At 35.5% G+C, this 22,006-nt stretch overlaps 2 long non-coding RNA genes across 6 annotated transcripts; both read left to right on the top strand.

Moving 5' to 3' along the window:
- Positions 1 to 2,135: 2,135 nt before the first annotated feature.
- LOC113319610 lies at positions 2,136 to 4,053 on the top strand. The gene is made up of 2 exons (XR_003345683.1): positions 2,136 to 2,409; positions 3,797 to 4,053. It is a non-coding gene; the product is annotated as an uncharacterized LOC113319610 (long non-coding RNA).
- Positions 4,054 to 17,352: 13,299 nt separating this feature from the next.
- On the top strand, positions 17,353 to 21,303 carry LOC113318657. 5 transcript variants are annotated; one of them, XR_003344747.1, is made up of 9 exons: positions 17,353 to 17,663; positions 17,932 to 18,034; positions 18,182 to 18,217; positions 18,331 to 18,405; positions 19,430 to 19,803; positions 19,898 to 20,040; positions 20,125 to 20,376; positions 20,470 to 20,615; positions 21,016 to 21,303. It is a non-coding gene; the product is annotated as an uncharacterized LOC113318657 (long non-coding RNA). The 5 variants fall into 5 exon arrangements; XR_003344749.1 differs by having other exon boundaries at positions 17,354 to 17,663; positions 19,697 to 19,803; positions 20,125 to 20,381; XR_003344748.1 differs by having other exon boundaries at positions 17,354 to 17,663; positions 20,528 to 20,615.
- Positions 21,304 to 22,006: the final 703 nt, after the last annotated feature.

Here is a 22,006-nt window from a genome sequence, read left to right as displayed (position 1 = left end):
TATTTTTCCAAACCCTAACTCTTATATCAAATGGAATCCATTAATTTCTCTATTTCTATCCTCTCAGTTTCTAGGGTTCCAAAATTTGGTGAAATATAATGGAAGAATTAGTAATAAAATTAAGAATGAACAAATAAAACATTCCACCAAAACCCCAAATTTCATCAATTTTACACGAATGAAATCAAGAAGAGAACCGATACGGCAGTGATGAAATTTGTTTGAAGGGCATCAGAATTTGTTTCACAATATTTTTTAAAGACATATCTTTATCTATCTCTGATCTAATGATTTGATTATGATTTGTGTTGTTGTGCAGGGTATCGAATTGACTGTTGAAGGTAAGATCGGGCAAGGAAAAAAAAACAACTCCCAAATCTGATGATATTTCTCTCAAATAAGATTTATATACGAGAGTGGGTGATTTGGATTTGATTTTATTTTATTTTTTTTCGGTGGGGGTGGGGGTGGGGGGAGGTTCTGTTGCAGACACGGAGTAAGAAGAAATGGAGTAGATAAATTAGGTTTTGTTCTCTTTTTTTTCCAGATTAGTGAATGTTTGATCTCACCGTAGGCTATATAATCCTTGGATATTTCAAGGGTACATTGTATTCTCAACAATTTTGTTCTGTAAAATTAATTGAAGATCGGCCAAAGAATCTCACCGTCGCCGCCACCGTCGCAAAAACCATTATACCTTCTCATCGTCACAACAACCTTCACCGTTTCGCCTGTTTCAGATTGAAATCAAACTCAATTTCTAACTTCAATATTAAACCAGAGCTGAACGGAAAAACACCACATATCAAAACACTAATTCGATCACAAAAACCCAATACTGTGACATTCTTCTTCTTCATCAGAAACTCAATGTTTTTTTGGTATCTGAACTCTTCAATCACTTGGGTTTGAGAAAATACTGGTTGAAAATCCTCTTTGAAGAAGAAACCCTATACTGGATTTAATGAGTTCCCCTGTTGAGATTGAATTGGCGATTGATTGATTAATTAAAATCAGATTTCGTTGTTTGTAGAAATTCCTATGTTTGTTAAGACTGAATCGATGATTGACTGATTAATGTTTGATTTCTCTGAACTCTGCTAGTTTGTGTTTCATTAGTGATTGCCGTTCTTGGTTTTCTCCGGTGAGTGACTTTGGATTGATATGTACGAGACAGGTTCGCCATACCGGTTCTATACCGAATTCAGGAATATGCTTGTAAACTCCTAATATTAAAGTATTTTTATTTTATAAAATTAACTAAAGTCTGGTCATTGACAGTCCATGTAGGTCAACATCAAGTCCAGGTACCAACGCGAGTATTAAACACCAATTATCCCTTAGGAACACGAGGAACTGCCGGAGGAGGGGAAGAAGTACCACAAGACGAGGATGAAGAACCATCACAACAGCATAACCCAAATGGAAAAGATTGCCATTTTTATTGCATCGTTTAAATTCTCATATGGATGACATTAAATCCTCTTTTTCTTGTTTCATTCTGTTGCTATTGAAAATCCATTCTTTCCTAGTGATAATTTTGATTTTCATTCCTATATGTGTTTGTGAACACAACACTATCTAAGCATGACTTCTCACTGACTATCCCAATTGTTTAATGATGTTTTGAAACTATTAATTAGTTACCTGATACCACACCACAAGGTTACCAACCACACACAATAAGTCTCTAAGAAATTTGTGTTCTTCCCATCATGGGCATCTGGTTGCCCTTATTTAATTGTCTTGTAAATATGTAGTTTTCACATTTCATTATTGTGATGGATATAGTCATCACTACGGGTGCACATACCCTACTCATACCCGCCAATCCTATCATACCCATCATTGTTTTAACCGTATCATATCCTACCCACTATTTGGCGAATAGAGTGATGGAGATTTCTTACCGGCTGTTAAACGGGTAGGGTGACGGATAAAGCTCGAAATTATCCTAACTTATCCGCCTACCCGCCTTACATTGAAAAGACAAAATAACCCTTCCATTATATTTTTTCTCCTGCCCATTTTTTCGTTATTTCTATGTTTACCAAGGGCAAACTAGAAACTTGTATTTCCATTACTTTTTTTTTTTCCTTTACTTATCTCTTTTGTTCTCCTCGAACAAACAGAAACAAAACCATACAATGTGAAGCTAAATGGGTTCAAGTTCATAGATGATTGGGAAGATTTTTTTCAAGGCTCATAAACTGAGTATGGAATCTCTAACCCATTTGACATCAACCCAATCCTGATGGTGCCTCAACTGAGAATGGTCATATTAATCAACTGTTCTGACCTTTATTTGAAGAAGCCGATATACTTTGTCAAGATCCAAGATTTCAGCATCAACGTCTTGGATCAAGCTGTAACTTTAAACCTTTGGACAGTTAAAGATGGCCAAAGAAGGTATTCCTCTTGTCATCTGTTATCACTTTTGAACTCAATTTATTGTGCAGTTGATTAGACTTATGAGTCATATTTATTAACTAATCAAAGCTAAATATTACATATTTTGTATTTCTCTCTTCTTGCTGGTTATTTATCTACTTCGAGATTTTGTAATTGGGTTTGAAATTTTGTTTATTTCTTGTGTCTAATTCTTGCAACCTTTCTGTGGTTATTATTGCATGTTTGTTCTTGGGTGTGAATCTGAAACATTGAAGAATTTGGTTTTATTTTCCTTTCCCTATTGCATAAGTCATGAATTTTCAATGAAATTTTGGTGTTCATGGATGGCATGTTCCTTGTTTGATAAAATGTGTAAATGGAGCTCCTTTCATAATTTATGAGAATCAGTTTGCATGGACAGTAGCTTGATTTTCTTTCAATGGTAACCCCTGAAATTTTAGTTTCATTTATAAGCCAACCAATTTACTTACAACTCTTGTTTTAAACTATCCATGTGTGCCTCTTATTGATTTTTGCAGTTACTAGTCTTTATCATAAATCAAGTTTGATATACGAACTTTAAACCTTCCTTTTAACTATCTAGTTTTTTCTTCTCCCCATTTTTCCTTCTCTGCTCATGATGTAGAAGATGATGAACGACGATGTTTTTGGGCTCTTTTTTCTCTGCTATTGTTGTTGTTGTTGATGATGATGATGAAGACGATAAAGAAGATGATGATGATGAAGTTTTTGCATTTCTTTTTCGTTTTTTTGTTGATTTTCTGTTGCTGTTGAAGATGAGGAAGATGATAAGTACGATGAAGATGATGCTGCTGATGCCAAATACGATAAATAAGCAGATAACTAGTACTTTTGTCCCGCTGATCTCATGCATATAACTGAGTATAAATTGCATTGTCCGGGGTTGCATATTTTTGAATGATATCAGTTTTTGCGGACCGTGTTTCTCATCAGTTTTTACTGCGTTACCTTTGTAACAACTATACAATGCGTGCTAAGTTGGTGTCAAATCCAGGTTTATAAAAGCGAAATTGACGAGTACGTATGTGAAGGGTTCATGAAATTCATTGATCTGTTCCGCCAATCCAGCTGACTACCTGTCCAAATGCTAGAGACGAGCTTCTAGCCACCCTTTACGTTGTGCCACATCGGTTCCCAAACCCTGAACCAGAACACTACAAGTCCACAACCACAAGCCTTTAACAACCTCTAATGTGGATCTAGGTCAGCCGTTAGTTGCTATCTCGAACTCATGGAATTTAACAATTTCCTAGCCTCTTATTTTGTCTTTCAAACATTAACAGATACAGAACTTGTTGTGATAAAATTGCATCAAATCATTTACTATAATGACTGAATCTAACAAGAGATAACTTGTATGCAGATTTATTTGGCGATCTTAGTACTTATTTCATCATCGTAGATGATGATTGAAGAAGAAGGTCAATATGAAGAGCTTTTGGTGATGATATTGTTATATGAAGAACAAGGTCACGTGAAGAACATGGAATTGGGCTGAGATTCATCGTCTATTTCAAAAAAAATAGAACTCTTTTCTTGAGAATACTTTTGTTTGTACATTTTTTATGGTTATACTTTTGTTTCTTGAGAATAGAACTTGTTCAGAGTCTGAACTTCAGACTTCAGAAAGTCATGGGAAAAAAAAACGGTTATACCCGTCACCCTACCCTACCCGACCCGCCAAAGAATGGATTGGGTAGAATCTTACCCGTTTAATGACGGGTAGGATGGCGGGTAAAAATTTTCTTAACCGCCAGTAAACGGATAGGGTGGCGGGTATAGGTCATATCCTACCCACCCTATCCGTTGTGCAACCCTAGTCATCACAATTTAATGATGTGAAAATTGTTTGCCTGTTTCGACATTATTGTGAAAGATGTAATTATCACTTGTGAAAATTGCCCTTAGTGAAGTCTGTAAATATAAAACTTAGTCCAAGTACAAAAATAAAACATTAAAAAATAAATAAAAATAAAACTAGCGCACTCTTGTTCATGGCTGAATGCTAAATCAATTTCCAAGCCCAAGTTTACAAGTTTATGCAAGTAGTTGTCTGTAAATAATCAAATATTGACTTTCTTCAAGAGCCAATAGCGTCTCACATAGCTCACTATCAAACATACACTATCCAGAGATTCCAAACTCAGTGATATTATTTGTGGATTTGTTGAGCTTGTATCACTTGGGTAATGGTACTAAAGAGCAAATATAATCTTTGTGAATGTTGACCAATCTAGGATCTAAATAAATGCAAACTCATATTTTAACGGAAATAAATTTTGGCTGAATACCCTAAATCTCGGATCCAAACCCAAACACTCTAACCTAACGTCCACAAAAAACGAACAGAACCTTTCACCAAATAAAGTCCACAAAAAACGCCCACCAATTGAATTTCAACCGAATCTTTTAAAAATGTTTTTATTAATAATTATTAGTTAAGATTAATATAGTCCATTTTAAAATATGAAAATCTAATTTGAATCTAAAACAATCATTCTTGACGGTAGATTTTCTTTTTTGGGCTACACATATATACTATCTTAATGATGAGTTTATGGAAGAGAGAGGAATCAAACTTGGGTTCCTCAGAAATTTCCAGAATATATAATATTCTACATTAGGGATTTATATTCGAAACTTTTGATTTGAAAACTACCCACTAAATTATCAACTTTAGCAGCATGATTGTTGTTGTTCTTTAACAATACTCCCATGAAGACAGTGGCGAATCCAGCTTATAGCAAGGGTGCGCACTTGCTACCCCTACTCATTTGGATTCTAAGCCCAAAATATCCTTCAAGCCTAATTTTGCTTTCTTGCTATCCTAACGAGATTTTGCTTCCCCTTAGTCTAGTTTCTAGATTCGTCGCTGCATGAAGACCGAGGAATCTGACATTGTTCAAGTCATGGTTATTTGGGTTTCTTCATCACTACGGGAAAAACATACTTTGACAACACCACACAAGTGTCGCAGTAGACATACGACGACACTTTTCGATGGGTTGCGGAAGGGGGGGAGGTTGTAGAAGGTCCCCGATTTACTACGACTTCGAGCTAAGAGTCGTAAACGTAGTTGTGGTTCAAGTTTGGACTACCTTGTGGTTCAGTTGCGATTCTCTTTCGATTTTATTTTGGAAGCCTACCGCAACTCTTATTTATATTGTAAGACTTGATTTCACAACATCTAATCTGGGTAGTAAAACTCTATAACACAACTCCCATTTATATTCCAAGACTTGATTTCACAACATTTAATCTGTGTAGTAAAATTCTGTAACACAACTTCTCTAATAATCGTGAATAGCACTATTACTACACAACTTCTCGAAAATACAACTTTTGTTTGGAGTTGTGTGCATAATACTATTTTGAAAAAAAAAATTAGGGCCGAAACCGAATTGCCGAAAATAATTCACATTCGCATTAACGTACCAGTGTAACACATTTACATTCATTCAAGTTAACCCGCTAGTCTTAAACACACATTCAAAAAATGGCAGTGATATAGATGTTTGTTACAAAAGTGGAGTTTCCAAAATACACTCTAAAAAGATTAAGATGTATATGAGAACATTCACCCTAGTATGCAACTGTGCTGATTCGAATCTGGAATCGTGTAACTGCTCACCATTGACTTGCTGGTATCATTGATGAGAATCCCAGGCAAACACAAACCTTTCGTGCCCATCACCATCAAGAGGAGATGCTTAGTTTACGGAAAAAACCATTTAAGCAACAACAACTGCTGCAAAATGTTGTGCACCAATAATCTTTCCGTTACAGAAGTTGTTACTTGTTGCTGCTGCACCACATCCTTGAGATTTTGTGAAAAGTCATGCACTATCAGTTGACATTCCGTAGACAAACTAAGAATATCTCGGCAAAGGCTCAACGGCAGGCGGTGTCTGTATTGGAGCTGCATCTCTTGAACGCATAGGAGATTGTAAACCAGATCTCCAAGCCATGTTCATCCAGTTAAGATTATGGACTTTGAACTCGAGACCATGCCTGCTGGTGTTCTAAATCTCTAGCATGAATGGCATCCCTGCACAACCAGAAAAGGTCACGCTCAAACAAACATATCACAGTTTTAAAACCCATATTTGCACTTGACCAACCATTAACAAAGAAACTGCAACAGGGTTAAGGCATGCAATAATAAAAAAGTGAAGGAAAGAAAAAATATTCCACCAAAACTTTGTAATGTCATTGTATCACACAAGCCATAAGCGAGAGCTGAAGTTGAAACAAACTCGAGCTTAAGCTAATAAGCTCACTAGAGCTGAAAATGTAACAGTTCTTTGCAAGTACTGCAAGGTTAATGTTTATAATCTTTAGCTACTCTAAAATATTCAGACTTAAATCTTCTTCTGAAACAAACAAATTTATTTGCTTTATAGATGACACACATATGTTCATAGTATTTAACAAACGGCAGGGTAGAAAAGAGCAACTGCGCCTCAATTAAAAAACAGGCAGTGCCTCTCTCAATAGTTAGCAGATGTCAATACCATAGGCTATAATTATGAATTGTTAGACTCAATCCATGGACAATCAATAAAAAAGCCACATTCACTACTTAAGATCAAATGCACCTACAAAAAAATAAAACATGGAACTCCTGTATGTGTGTGAACGAAGAGCATAGTACAACTACAAATGATGTGATATACGACATTTTAAAATGCTGAAAAAAATCAACTGCGCTGCAAAAATCTACTCAAAGAATTATACCAACTAACATAGCCAGTGAATACAAACAAAATAAGTATGCGGGCGAGAAACAAACCTGCTTGTGCATCGGTGCTCCACCATATGCAGCAGCGACTTTAACACCAGTCTGATAAGAGAACTTTTTCGCTTCATCATGTATCTACAGGACCACAAAATCAAAAATGAGTAATTAGAAATTAGAAAAGTGTATCTACGTCACTAATAACAATCATTAAACAGAAACTCAAACAAAGAACTTAGCAATTTTCACCTGGCAAGACAACTCTCTAGATACCCTCCTCTCCTCCTTCAATTTCAGTAGCACTTAATTCAGCAAATTTGTCAGCAACATCAAATGGGTTTGGCTCATAAGTCCTTCTCCCACCACCACCACTACTACCACCACCACTAGCACTCCATCTACCTCCTCCTCCTCCACTAGCACCACCTCTAGGTCTAACTCAGGCGGTACCTGAAATTGCAAATCAAACACCATTATGTTAAAACAATGACAAAGAAAAAAAAAGTAAAAACACAAAGTGAAAAATCCCAAACATTATACACAAATAATACTTACAATCCAAATATTGTCAACACCACCAAGTACAGCAGCATCAAGCTTTGATCTAAAAGGATTCCAGACTTTGTACCCAATCACTTTACTACCACCTTTCATTCCACCACTACCACGACCTCCTCCTTTGCTGCCTCCTCTGCCTCTACCACCACCACGACCTCTAATTTTTCAAATCAAACATTCCCATATCTAATCCTTCCCTAAAACCTCAATTTCAATTTCAGTCACTTGATTCAATTACATCCAAGAACCCTAATATCTATTTTGGGAAAGAACAGAAACCCTAGCTTCTCTAATCTTCATTAAAACTCACACATCAATCACTAATTCTTCCTCATCATACTGTGTTCACAAAACACATCTTTAATTTCTCCATTTCTAACTCAATTAACGATTCACTGAGAAAACCCTAGTTCTCGATTCATAACAGGACTCAATCTTCTTCTTCATAATTAGCAGAAACACCAACTCCTTCTTCTTTTATACATCCTCACGATTTAAATTTCCTCAAGCCATACCTCAATTTCACCTCTCGATTTTCAACTGAAGAAGAGCATAGAAGAAGAACGAAAAAGAAGAAAGAAGAAGAGAGAATAAGAAGAGAAAATGAGTTTCAAAGAAGCCATTGCAATTTGAAAGAACCGATATACAACTTCCGTAAGTTTTTTTACATAAGAGAGTGATCGAGAAATAGATTCTGTGGTGAGTTAGGGTTTTCTTTTGCAAGGGAGGCGGAAGATGAGGTTAGAGACGAAGATAAGAGAGGAAAATGAAGAAACTGTGAGAAATTTTCTTGTGATCTTCTATATACTTATCTTTAAACGGACAAGATTTGATTTAAATATGGTCATATGGATTAGGGATATCTTTGGACGGTGGAGATTTGATTTAACACTGTCATACGGATCAAGGAAAGTGTGTTTTCTTTGAGTTTTCTTTGTGCTTTTTCTATGTGCTTCCGGGTTGAATTTCGACTAGTCACATAAGTCGTGAAGTAATTTCGACTATCCATACATGTCATGAAGTAGCTTTAGTTCACACTGGAGGACTCGGGTTCTCAGAATACACCATTGAAATCGATAAATATGAAGTTCTTCGTGTGTGTTTTTGTTCTTTTTTTGTGCTTTCGATTTCTGTTTTTGTGCTTTCTTTTTTTGCTTTCGGTTTATTTCAACTAGGGTTAGCAAGATACATCCTCTAAATTGATAAATATGAAGCTCAGTGTCGATTCGAACTTCAAATGTGGCATAATGGCATACGAACTATGAATCAGGAAGCTCCAGGAGGGTTCTGACTTCAAGCTTACCATGATACATCATCGAAATTGATAAATATGAATCTCAATGTCGATTGGAACTTCAAATTAGTATAACGACAAATAAAGTATGAATCATGAAGCTCCAGGAGGGTTCTGACTTCAAACTTGGCATGATACATCATCGAAATCAATAATAAATATAAATCTCAGAGTCGATTTAAACTTAAAATATGGTATAATGACATAGAAACTATGAATCATGAAGCTCCGGGAGAGTTCTGACTTTAAACGTAGCATGATATATCATCGAAATCATAAATATGAAGCTTAGAGTCGATTCGAACTTCAATTATGGTATAACGACAGAGAAACTATGAATCATGAAGTTCCGGGAGAGTTATGACTTCTAACGTAGCATGATATATCATCGAAATCGATAAATATGAAGCTCAAAGTCGATCCGAACTTCAAATATGGTATAACGACATAGAAACTATGAACCTAGAAGCTCTGGGAGGGTTCTGACTTCAGACTTAGCATGATACATCATCGAAATCGATAAATATAAAGCTCGGTATCGATTTGAACTTCAAATATGGTATAACGAAATAAAAACTATGAACCAAGAAGCTCTGGGAGGGTTATGACTTCAAACTTGGCATGATACATCATCGAAATCGATAATTATGAAGCTCAGTGTCGATTCGAACTTCAAATGTGGCATAATGGCATACAAACAATGAATCAGGAAGCTCCAGGAGGGTTTTGACTTCAAACTTAGCATGATACATCATCGAAATCGATAAATATAAAGCTCGGTATCGATTTGAACTTCAAATATGGTATAACGACATAAAAACTATGAACCAAGAAGCTCTGGGAGGGTTCTAACTTCAAACTTGGCATGATACATCATCGAAATCGATAAATATGAATCTCAGAGTCGATTCGAACTTCAAATATGGTATAACGACATAGAAACTATGAATCATGAAGCTCTGGGAGAGTTCTGACTTCAAACTTAGCATGATACATCAAAGAAATCGATAAATTTGAAGCTTAATGTCGGTTTGAACTTCCTAAGAACGATGAATTCATTCATCTACAGCTAAGATTCCATCGGAATATTCTTCGAAACCTTAAACACACCACAAATTGTTAACTTCGACATTGAACCTGGCTACGAGCTCAAAACCTGGCCGCGTGTAGACTACAATAAGTCGGAAACTGCGTAAGAACGATGAATCCACCCATTTACAAGTAAGATTTCATCGGAATATTCTCCGAAACCTTAAACACACCACAAATTAGACACTGAACCAGGCTCTGAGCTCGATAGTTGGTCGCAAGTGGACTATTATAAGTCGAAAACTTTATAAGAACGATGAATTCACCAATCTACAGATAAGATTCCATCAGAATATTCCCCAAAACCTAAAATACACCATAAATTCGTCAACTTCGATACTGGACCTGGATCCGAGATTGAAACCTGGATGCGAATGGAGTATTATAAGTTGGGAACTTCGTAAGAACGATGCATTCACCCATCTACAGGTAAGATTCTATCTGGATATTCCCTGAGACCTTATACACACCACAAATTCAACACTGAACCAGGCTCCGACCTCGAAAGATGGCCGCAAGTGGACTATTATAATTGGGAAACTTCATAAGAACGATGAATTCACACATCTACGGATAAGATTCCATTAGAATATTCCCGCAAATCTAAAACACACCTCAAATTCGTCAACTTATTCGACACTGGACTTGGATCCGAGATCGAAATCTGACCGCGAGTGGACTATTATAAGGCAAGAACTTGGTAAGAACGATGAATTCACCCATCTACAGGTAAGATTCCATCGGAATATCCCCCGAAACCTTAACCACAAATTCAACATTGAACCAGGCTCCGAGATCGAAACCTGGCCGCGAGTGGACCATTATAAGTCGGAAACTTCTGCATATTGTATGCATACCAGGCTCAAAGATCGAAACCTGGCCGCGAGTTGACTACTATAAGTCAGAAACTTGGTAAGAACGACGAATTCATCCATTTACAGGTAAGATTCCTTCGATATATTCTACAAAACATTAAAAAAATCATATTTCTGCATATTGTATGCGTACCCGGATCCAAGATCGAAACCTGACCGTCGAATCCCCCAAACTTATAAGTGTTGTTATACGTTTCTATTAAAAAAAGAACCTAAACTTGTGAACTGTAAGGATGGTTGATGAGCTAGACATCCATGCATTAGGTTCATGTTCGAATCTCCCCTCTAATGTATTTTTCATTATCATATTTTTGTGTTCTTCAACAACACTTGTGAGAATTGTGATAGGCTAAGTCACTACACTTATGAAACAAAGTTGTTATACCTAAATGTCGTCACAACAGTTTTGCTAAAGGAGTTGTCGTTTGTTTTCTTAGCGCAACCCCTTGTTCCTAAGGGTTGGTAGTGATGATATACGACAACTCTTCCTTTGAAACCAGTTGTAAAACATAGGACTTTCTACGATGTATAGCGAAGTGTTGTAAATCTCCAGTTGTAGATGTATATTTTTCCCTTAGTGTCAATGTCAGAGTGTTCTCGATAACAAAATTCAGATCTGGTAGGGCCATTGATGGGGGATGAAGAGTTGATTTGCACTTAATCCTATTAATCTGATGACTATTTTTTTCTTTGTTTCCTCAAACATCTTAATTACACGACTAATGTTGATTAATTGTCTCTAACTCTTTCCTTTTATCTTCTTATAAAACTCATGATCTGAAATTTTTACAAAGTACATCTGAATTTATATAGTGTATTGAAGATATAAAATCTGATAGAAAATGAATACTATTATAAATAGCACCTTCGATCAGTTATGCATGGAACTTGTCATATAAGTTACATTTTGAGCAAGCATAGAAGTAAAGCAGATTTCTTGTGATTTTCATTGCACACGATAGAACAGTACAAGTCACGGAAAAAAGAAAAATATGATATCATGAACAGCAAAAACCGAAGATTTTTGTTAGAGGGAGAGCAAAAATGGATTCGAGAAGTGCAAAAATCGTAATCAACTCGCTAACTAGACTCAATCCTACGTTTTTTCTCACTCGGTCAAAGTTATCCTTACTAGCCACACATGTTTCTCACACATGTCCAAAAAAAACTAAAACTCCCTTTGTTGTGTTCTTCTTCCATAACGAGTTATGAACCCTAGAAAACTTAAATTAAGTTTTGGAAGTACGTGCTTTCTTACTGACCAAACAAACACTGAAAAGGGAAAATACAATTATGTTATTTTATGTTCTACTAATTCAGAAAATTTTGATTACAGATTGACTTTGTTGTGTGGGTAAAATACCCGATGGCCACGTGTCAACATCTCGAGGGATGAATACATGATGAGATGATAAGGTAGGAGCACCGAATCATTCTCTAAAAAGGAGGATTTGTCTCGGTCAAGGCAACGCACAGCGCCACATGAATGACGCGTGTAGGTAAAGGTCTAATCCGCTCAGACGGCCAAGTCTAAAAAGCAAGACCGCATTTAATGAAGGATAAGAACATGACAGGGGTAGTTGCACATCATGACGGAAGACTCGGACGATCTATACTACGACCCCGAGGTAATAGAGCGCGAGGTTCTTCACAGAAGGCCAACACGATCTAGGGAGAGCGAGATAACTCGGAGGGAGAACCAAGCAAACCATCACGAGGGATAATGTATAACCAACCCGAGGGAACCAGCACGATGGAAGACAGCTCACCCAACTCGGACGATCAAGCCATCACGAGTTTATTTAGACTATAAATACCAGTCCATGTACAAGGAGATGGACAACTTATGTAACATTAGATGGTCTTTCTAAAAAGAATTCCAGAGAGAGATCTAGATAGAGAGAAAGTGAGGAATCTAGAAGATATCTGTAACACTTTCAAGGGTAAGACCTTATAATCAATAAGAAAACATCTTCTTCTTCGTGGACGTAGGTCTTCAAGGCCGAACCACGTTATATGCTTGTGTCAATCTTTACATTTCATGCTCTTTACATCTTGTTCATATTGAATCTTGTATGTTTAAGTAATTTGTAATCTTTAATTTCACTTGGATGTAGTAGTGAGAAAAGATGCAACTACATTTTGGCGCTAGAAATAGGGAGGTATGAAGATCTAATTTACCTCCCTAACAATACACTACGACAAAATGGTCATTAGTGTCAAAAAGATTTGTCAGGAATTCCCTTTTTTTGGCCTCGAAATATTTTATGGGATGAATTTTTTTTGGTCGCGAAGTTGTCTCAAATACCCCGTCTGGAAAAGTATATCGTGGCAAAATTACAAATGGTCACGAGAAAAAATAATTAACAACAAAAAATTTACCGTCAATAAAAGTGTATTTCACCAACGAAATAAAATTGTCGGTGAAACTTATTTTAATGACTAAAAAAATTGACACCAAACATCACATTTTAGCAAGCAATATCTTTGTTGCGAAAATGTAAATTCCGTAGCAAATTAATTTGTCTTTAATGATATTTATTTAAAACCAAAAAAATTGTCTCAAAAATGTAATTTTCGTGTCAATTTTATTTATGTTTAATGATTATTATTTGAGAAAAAAAAAATTGTCTCTGATTTATTTTATAGAGACATAACTAATAGCCCCTGAAAATCAAATTTTAGAAACTAACTTTTTCGTTTCTAAATATTTTATTATTGACCAGATCTTTGATCCTAAAAAAAGTTTTTTGGAGACTAAATTCCTCCTCATTGAAAGCTTTATTTTAGTCTCTCTTTATTTTATCAAAGACAATTACATTTTTTCTTAAGAACTTTCAAAGACAAACCTTTTTTTTTTTCTAGAAGAAACATTTTTGGTTCCTAAATATTCTATCAATGACAACTAATTTGGCCCAGAAATGCTTTACTTGACGATCAATTGGTCCTAGATTCTCGTAGTTCTTCCTACAAAAATAGGCAATGAAGAGTGTTTTTGGTCCCTAAATTCTTGTACTAGCGACAATTATGTGTACATTGAAAGTCCCTATTTAAATTGCCACTACTAGTAGTTACTCAAATAAATTATCAAATTAAATATTGAGGACAAAAGAATTTATCAAATTTTATTAAATCACATATTCAATTTTTTGAGTCATTTAACAACAAATTTAAAAACACTCCGCAAAAATGCAATACAATATATCTACTATCCACTCATCTAAGATTCCAAACCCATTTAAGGTAACGTGTCTTTCCCGAAATTGTCTTCTTGTGGCTTCTTAATCTGTAATGGCTTCCAACCTTGCCCTCAAAGCCCGCCATTCTTGCCTTTTGAATGAATCACCAAATGGCAGGTCTTTCTTTCTCTCATCCTTCTTCCTAGCAATAGATATTTAGTAAGATGTTAATTCCACCTGATGCATTAAACCCAAACATGAATCGTCTACGTAAAATGCATTACCCCACACGGAGGCAGGCTGCTCTCGATAAAGCTAACAAAGCACAATCCACATGAGTCCTTCATCAAGGAAGAAACAGCATATTTCAATAACTAAATAAAATTTAGAACCGGCACCACTGATGTCCATAGAGATCTAATGGAGATGGTCTCTTAAACTGTCATTAGTGCTCCAAAATAGATCAATGCATAATTCATACTAGAAACTTAATCATAAGTCATCTAAGAAATAGATAGAGGAGAACAATTTTATGATCCGAACAACAAAACTATCACCAATTAACACTGACCCAGAAAACCTAAACTTAGATTCAAAAAAGAAACAAAATATATAGACCAAAAAAATAACTTACCTACAATCGGGTCTAATTAAGGAACACAATTTTGCTATCTCTGATACTCAAAAATTTGATTACATATCACCACTAAATTGAGAAGGATCGTCCCATTTCTAGTCTTTGATCATACCTGTATCTGCCCAATTAAAGTAAACCCAATGCTCCGCTGCTCTTAAATGATGAAAAGAATCATATTATCCTTACTACAAGCAGATTAGAAAGATGAACAGTTAGGTTCAAAAAAAATAAAAAAAAAATTCCTCCATCAAATGGTTTTTCCAACCATCACCGCCGATGTCCATAGAACTATTCACGATGGTCTCTCAAACCGTCCTCGAGTACTCGGAAACTGACCTGCACCAAATAAAACCCAACTATCACCGATTAACATTTATTCAAAAAAAAAACATAAAATAAGATACAAATCAAATTTTTTTTACCTTGTTTTTGAATCTGCAATTTTCATATATGTTTCCCATCTTCAACATGAAAAGGCAGAAGGAGGCTAAAGAAAGTAAAATAGGGTTAGTGATTTACTTTTCTGACGGGTTTCCAGTCTTCTTAGATTTTCTGACGAGAGCGGAAAACTCGAGATGGAGGCGAACAATATTTGTTTTTGAAGGAACATGAGCAAATGCTCCCAATTTCATATATTAATAGGAGTGTTTACAAGGATCGAATACATCATAAGTGAAACACATGAACAGATACAAAATCTATGTATTTTAAAATACAACAAAAGTACTAAATTCATGTAATTTGTTGAGGAAATCGATGTTATTTGAGGGATGGTGTGAAGTTTCTGATTCCACCATTTGAATTGTTGTTCTTCATCAAGAACAAAGTTATCTTCTTCTTTAAGATTTGATGATCCTACAGAGGAGTAATATGCGATGTATATCGAAAACACGATCATATCTTGTAGTCATGGATCTTCACAGCAATGCCGATCAACGTCAAACCAATATGATTCGCCCTCGAAGATGTATTTTAAACGATTGAAACAATCTATAGAATCGCCTTGAAGGCTATATGAAACTGTTATACAAACATATAATAAGAAATCAAGAGAGCATACATAAGCCATCTGATTGATAAAAAAAAGGAAAATAAAAAGAACCCTAAAATTTGTTGGAACAACAATTTGTTTTATTGAAACTGTACAAACTAAGAAGACTAACCTTGATCTGCCCAAAAGATCTGAAAAATCAGATCAAATCTGGACAAATCAAAAAAAAAGCTAAGAAGAACAAAGGAGTTTTTTTTTTCTTTTTCAGTTACAGAAAAGAGGGAGAGAAGAGCTGTGTGGCAATCCCAGTGATTAGTAATAATTACGTATATGGAGGCGAACAATATTGAAAGGGAAAAAGAAAGAAGAAGAGAAAGATAATAATAGGGTTGGTACTTGGTGTATATTTACCTAAAGTGGTTTCTAGTATATGCCATCAACGGCTAATATATACTCAGACTTGATGTAAAGTCTTAGGATGCGTAATGTATGGACCGACTCACAAAATGACGCGTAGTTTTTTTTTGGCTAAAGTTTGGCCAAGGTAAAAGGCTTAGTGAATTCTAGAAATGTATAAATTTGTGCATCGGTATGTCCAATTTTTTTTTATTAATGGAAATTAACATATTTCAATTCATTCAAATCAAAATAGTGATTATATGTTTGCTTACAAGAATAACTAAAACATGAAGATATAATTAAGGACATCAATTGCAAATAGATCGCGAAGAGAAAGAACAATAAACTCTTTCATAAATAAAATAAAATTATCTGATCTAAATTGTTAGGGTTTATATGGTCACCTATTAAATCAAACATGATTTTCATCAAGTGCACTTAATTTTGTTTGTTATTCGTCGATCTTACATTATCTTAGTTGGACTCAGTCTCTCGGACTCCATCGGCTTATCATGTGATCAGTCAATTTAACCGAATGTCCATATAATTTAGTCAATTTCACTCGTTATATATTAATATTATCCAATATCGCTCGACCTCTCTCTATTTCTCTCGGATGTCACGGGTTTACTTATATGGTTACCTATTGAATCGGTGATCTTACTAATTTCCATCCACTTCACTTATTCTTGTTTGTTACACTTCAGTGTTTTTACTAATTTAGGTCGCCTCACTCGGTTTCAATCGGATTCATCGGTTTTTTTTCTTCAATTATCCATAATTCAACCGAATGTCCATGGACATATCAATCACTAGTGGAAAATGGGCTATCTGAGACATAATGAAACGACACAAATTAAATATTGGGATTTAACTAGACAGAGAAAATGTCGTTGACTAAAGTCAAATGGTCGTTTTGTTGGGACCTTTGTTGACTTAGACAACGGCACTTCGTACTTTGTGGCTGACTAAAGTCAAGACGTCGCTGTGTCAAGACATTCGTTGACTAATATAACGGCATTGCATATAGTATTGTTTCTATTATAATTATATTTTATTGTATGGTTAAGATTTACTCTTCTTTTTGATGGATGTCTGGATATGAAGACACTCAGTCTTCTCACCACTATTTGACTAGATAAAGAAACCTTATCACTTCCCATTTTTTTCTTTTACTTTCTCTTTCTCTCCCGTTTTATTTCTTCATTCTCTCTCTCTTCTTCTGCTAATCCTAGATCTGTTGAAACCCAACGAAGTCTATCAAAAACTCAGAAGCTATTTCTCTGAAGACTAATCTATAGATCAAAACCCATCTTTCAGAGATCAAACTAAATCTTCACTAACACAAAATTCGTTTGCAGCCCTAGATATGTGATTTTCCCCTTCATAAACTCTAGCAAAATAAACTATTTTCTCTATTTTTACATTTGAAATTTATCCAATCCAAGGAGATGAGTTTATCAAGTACAGGTGCAGTGTGTAAAAACCCCAATTCGTTTTTTCTCTACCCTAATTCGTATTTTTTCTAGGGATTTTGTGAGTCCGGCTTTTCTTTGAGAATATGCAATTTTTATGTTTCTTTATTGGATATCATGGAGTTTTGATGCATGGGTTTGTTTTTAATTTCAATTTAGTTGATTGAGTTTTGAATTTTGTTACTGTATAATCACATCTGGCTGTATTGGTTTCTAGGTTCTACTTCAGTGATTAATTTGATTTTGATTTTTACATTTTACAGCCTTCTTATATGTCATTTATGATCAAGAAGAACCCCGGTGAAAAGATGAGATAAAGCAGATCCATCACTAATCGGATCCGTATGAAACTGATAACTCTGTCAGGTTTGTGTTTTTCTTTATCTTTCAATCTCATTTTACAGTAAGATCTGTTCACGTTTATATTTTTTTTCCTTAAAGAGACTGATAACACCATATCATGTCAAGATTAGATCCTATTTTAATTTTGGCTTTGTTTTTGTTTTTCTGCAGCTTATGTATGTTTATGCATCAGCATCTCCAGAGATGGTAAGTAATCTTTCTGTTATCTAATTGTGTTTCATGTAGTTTGTCTTTTGACTTGTTCACTAAGAGATGTTGGAGAGTTATGTCTAATGGTGTCCATGGTTTGGCATATTCAGGAAATGAAGATGGAAATAATTTTTTCTTGAGGAAGTGATTATTCCTTCATAGTGAAGATGGGGTATACCACCAAAGTAAGCAGGAGAATATTATTTCATGGATTAATTTATTGAATGAAGTTGTTAGTTGATTTTAATGTAGTATCTTGGTTTAGTAATTCATGTTTTTAAGCTGGTTTGTGCATTTGAACTATGATCCAATCTTTATCCTATTAAAGGAGAATATAAGTCCTCTATCTTTATGTCAAGCAACAGGTCCTTTGATGCTAATCTGTTGCAATTACTTCATATTTGTAGTTAACATTGTAGCTTTGCAGTTCAGACAATTTATAGCTTTTATCACATGCTTGGTGTGTTTTGGTTTTAAACTCTGCTTATATCTGGAACCTGCAGGCTCATATACTTTAGTACCTTGTTTACCACTTACTATTGTGTGATGTGCATTACATGAATATGAACTAATATTGGAATTATTTTTCGACGCATTCTTTTTTTAAGAACTATTTTATTTTTTTTGATTCGTGGCATAGGCTTAGACCTGCCCCTTGACAGTTCTGAAGCCACTGAGCTTACGCGTCAACTCTCAACATCTCTTACGTTTCTTTTGTATCCTTCAACTCTCAACTGTTGTCCTGTTGTAGTAATTTAGTTGGGTGCAAATGTAGCTTTAAACTGCAGTTAGTAAGGGATCAAAGTTGAAGAATCCAGTAGAGTACATGGCATACAGAGTTTAAGCCCAACTTTTGTTCTTTTTGACAACGTCACTCAACATTCTAGTTGCCAAACTTTTCCATGGCTTACAGAGTTTAAGCCCAAAGTGAGCAAAAGCACCACTAAGGCGTAGAAAACAACCCAGCTAAACTTTATATGCTTATTGGACTTCCTTTGTTTCTTCTTGTACGCATATATGAGAATCATGAGGTACATAGCGACAAAGACGAATAAAATTTTGGTATTGCTAATTTGATAGTTTAGTTTCGTAGTGACTTTCGTCAGTACTCGTGAACTTTTGATTTCAGTGAGGGCTTAAGTTATTTGTCTGCAATAAAATCTTGTGGGTTGTTTTATATTCCTCTTTATGTTTTTCAAATGAGCGCAGGGCAGTTGGTCTTTAGTCTTCACAGATCCTCTAAAATAATGGGACAATATCCAACATATAGAAGAGCAATTCTGACACTTCCAGAAATTAAACACAAAGGGAAGATTCAGTGGCTTATATATTTAACTTGCTTAACCTGTGTACGTTGTACATTAAAATGATCTAGTTGGCTAAGATTCAGTGGCTTATATCTTTACCTTGTTAACCTGTGTATAATGTGCCGCACATTAAAATGATCTAATGGTGTCTATGGTTCTGCATACACAGGAAACAAAGATGTATGTATTATTGGTGATGCACGTCCACCAATGGGTGGATTTTTTGGTAGCGTATAATCAACTGTCGGACACTAAGCTCGGATCTGTAACTATTAGGTACTCTTCTATTATCTGTAATTAAATTTTGAATTTCGAAGAAGCTGGAAATTCTATGAAAGTTGTCTGAGATAGTCTTGTGATCAATTTGCAGGTGCGCTCTTAAAAGGGTGCATGATCTAACACTTATGGAAAAGATCTTCTTTGGTAGTGTTGTTAGTGCAAATTCAGGCCATGCTCCTGCTTCACAAGCACCAAAAGGTGCACTCTACTAACAAAGTTCGGGCATGAAGAAGGGTGAGATACAAACACTTTTATTAGTAATTTCTCATGAAAATCTCTGCTCTAAGTTTATCTCACCTGTTTTTTTTTTCTGGTCAGCAATAACCTTGAAGTATGTCTTATGTGCTGCAAGCTGTGCTTCCGATGCTAAGGATCTGGTGCTATTCCTCGAAGTTTCACAGGACAACCTGGAGCTATGCAATTAAATTTGAAAGTTGTGAACAATAGGGAAACCTGCATTTGGAAAAGTACCATGGCTACTGCCTGTACCTGCAACATCTACGACAACAACTATGGCAAGCATATTCGTTGATGCAGCAATTACAGATTGGCTCCGTAGTTACTTTGCACGTAAGGTGATATGTCTTCTAAGATGCATTTGAACTTCTCTAGCTCCTATCCTCGTTATGAGTTTTAGCGCTATTTTTTTCCCATTTGTGTCAGATGCGGCTTGGCACAACATTTGATGCTTTACATTCTTACTGTGGGCTAAATTTCCTAGGGACATGTTGTGATGACAAAATATCCTGAATGAATTGGATCAAGATAAATGTGGCGTTATGAATGGCTCTGCAATGGGTGGCATGCAGGTGAGCTTAAATATTCCTTGTACATTTAATTATTGTCCCTTGAGATTAACGCTATAAGGTTGTCGTATAAGAAAATGATTCCATTTTGTATACCTTTTACCACACTATATGGGTTCTGCCATGCTTACAATGGACCATGGTTTCTATCAGAGCATCTAGGCGGGAATGTTGATAGAGAAATATTTGTCTGTAGTTTCTGTTGGAAATTGACTAGCTTGCATCTCATGTTGTCTCGTCTTTTATCCAATGGTGTGAAGTATAGTTCACGAGTAACTACAAATTAAAATCTTTGATTGTGATTGAAGCTTTGACTGTTATGAGCTTACGGTTGTTTCATATTCCATCATATTGTCCAAGTTTGTTTTGGTTAGTTAATGTTGAAATCTTATTTATGGTGCAGGTGCACCATTCGGAAGTGCGTGGCCTTAGTCCCTCATCAGGCGATTTATCATTTTGCTGGATAGAACTTGTCTTTAGAAATTTAGAAACCTTGTTCTTGTTGGGACTTGTAGTACCTTCTCTTTAAGTAACCTTGAACTTATTATTCAGGACTCATATTGAACAAAAAATATCCAGGAATTGAATCCTTTTTTTGTATGATTTTGAACAAAAAATATGAATATACAAATTCAATGTAATGGGATGGTCATTTTGTATGGATGAATTAGATTTTATTATTTGTGTTTCATTTTAGTTTTGAATGCTCATTTGAATTCAGTGTAATCGAGTTTGAATCAGAATTATTTCAGCCCAGTCAGGCTGCAGTCAGCCTGATCCTTTTTTATATTACTATAAACTAAATCTACGACACGGCACAGGTGTCGGACCTAGCGACACCAAAAACGTAGTAAATTCAAGGCAACCTGAAAGTGTCGTTCTAGGAAAAGACACCGAATCTACGGCACCTTCAACAGCATTTCGAAAAGATCTTATATATCGCTAATACGACACTTTTCAACAATCTTAAAACGACCTTTTTCCACTAGTGAATTTCACTCGTTATCTATCAAATTTATCCGATATCGCTCGATCTTACTCGATTTTTTACAAATTCCATGAGTTTATATGGTCAACTATTAAATCAAGCCGGATATCCATCTAGTTCACTTGATAGTTTGTTATCCGTCAATCTTACCTCATGTCGATCAGCCTCACTCAATTTCTCTCGGTCTCCATCGGTTTCACATGATATCCATCATTTTCCATATACTCTAGTCACATGATAACATCGCCCGACATCACTCAATATCTCTTGGACACCATGGGTAATTCAGACCGAATTTTTATCCACTTCAATTAATTTTGCTTGTTATTCGTCAATCTTACCTAATTTCGGTCACCTCACTCAGTTTCAATCGAATTTCACCATTTTTCTTCCAATTGTTCATCAT

The sequence above is a fragment of the Papaver somniferum genome, chromosome 10 (assembly GCF_003573695.1).
Source record: "Papaver somniferum cultivar HN1 chromosome 10, ASM357369v1, whole genome shotgun sequence".
Taxonomy (NCBI): domain Eukaryota; kingdom Viridiplantae; phylum Streptophyta; class Magnoliopsida; order Ranunculales; family Papaveraceae; genus Papaver; species Papaver somniferum.
The sequence above is the reverse complement of the archived record's forward strand: the minus strand, read 5'-3'. Positions and strand labels throughout refer to the sequence as shown.